The 1,454-nt window shown below is 32.8% G+C and overlaps 1 protein-coding gene across 1 annotated transcript in view; it reads left to right on the top strand.

Annotated features, from left to right (window-relative positions):
• The window catches only part of LOC101588202 (ubiquitin carboxyl-terminal hydrolase 45), a 55,577-nt gene extending 54,452 nt beyond the window's left edge, over positions 1 to 1,125 (top strand). The window contains exon 10 of the transcript XR_002819054.1: positions 1,038 to 1,125. The gene's annotated coding sequence lies outside the window, so the exon portion shown is untranslated. The remainder of the gene's footprint in view (positions 1 to 1,037) is intronic.
• The last annotated feature ends 329 nt before the right edge of the window (positions 1,126 to 1,454 follow it).

The raw sequence follows: 1,454 nt of genomic DNA on the forward strand, positions 1-1,454 counted from the left end.
TTAAATGCTGGAAGAGTTTCTCCAGTCTGTTCTGCATTCTTTTGTGTTGGGATAGTGCCATCTAGTGCATGTTTGGAATAATAGCCCAGATTTTCTTTCCATTTCTGCAGTCTTATCCATTTTAATCTCCTATACAGTTAAAACATTGTAATTTACCATAGCATTTCTAATAGTTAGTTAATAAATGTTTATTAATATGTGCAAATATAAATTTGGCCTGTGATTCAGTGCCTCAGATAATGCTTTAAGTGATTTTAAATGCTATTTATATGAAACTGGAAGGTAGAGGCTCCAAAAGAATAGAAGTTGGAAAGAAGGTGAACATTTGTTAATATACTTCCTCCCTCATGGCTTGTTAAGAAAAACTTTCAAATTTCTATTAAGGTAGAGAAAATAGTAAAATGTGGCTCTTATATTTATTGCCTAGCTTAAACCCACTTGTAGCTTACTATGTTTAGTCATTTTCTTGCAACCCCAGATTATTTTAAATCATATCAAAGGCAGTCTTTTTTCATTTATAAATGTTTCCTAAGAAAAGTAACTTTAACTTCAAGAGGTAATATTAAGCCTGTTTGTACGTGAGGTTAGATGAATTATTAATTGCCCTTATTAATTCCATATGCCATGCTGTGTTTACTTGTCTTTTCAACGAGTTTTCATAGTCACGGTCCTTGCAACCGCAGTCCTGAAAGCATAATCTTTCCTGATTCTTCTGCTTATTTCGGTGTTAGATGCAGAATCGGAGAGGTTTCAGGGCAGAAGCTGAGGGGTGGTATGAGTAGTGGGTAATGTTCTAGTCCACCTCTGCAGTTGAAGTACAGTTCGTTATTTCCTGGAGACTGTGGGAGTTGGTTGTCACATATCCTCTATAGAACTGTAAAGGAGGAAAAGATAATAGAAACTTCTGTTCAGTGTGATACAGGAAACTTGCCCAATTCAGATTATTTTTGAATAGATAATAGCATTTAACATTTTTGGATGGTTGATTTTTTGGTTAAAAAAGGTTTTTCTTTTTCTTTCTTTTTTTTTTTTTACAGCATATGGAAAAGAAGGTGTGAAAATGAACTTCATAGACCGGATCTTTATTGGTGAATTAACTAGCACAGTTATGTGTGAAGAATGTGCAAATGTAGGTATTCTGAAATTCACTCTGGGATAGATTAAAAGTACATCATTTTGTTATTTTTTCTTTTATGTATAATAATAGACAGTTGTTAAAAATTATGTCATTTCTGAAAGCCTTTAAAAAATATACCCTCCTAGAAAGACTTAATTTTTAATGACTTTTTTCAAGTAAATGTTTATGTGTATGATTTTCCTCTTGACACACCTATGTTGTGCTTTTATCCTATCTTAACATACTAGAATATGTTAACTACCTGTTTAGACTGAAACAAGAAAATTCTGTGAAGACAGTAGCTGTGTTACATTGCAGTGTCCTGAAATGTAATTCC

This window comes from Octodon degus, unplaced genomic scaffold, assembly GCF_000260255.1.
Source record: "Octodon degus isolate 3935 unplaced genomic scaffold, OctDeg1.0 scaffold00244, whole genome shotgun sequence".
In the NCBI taxonomy this organism is placed as follows: Eukaryota; Metazoa; Chordata; class Mammalia; order Rodentia; family Octodontidae; genus Octodon; species Octodon degus.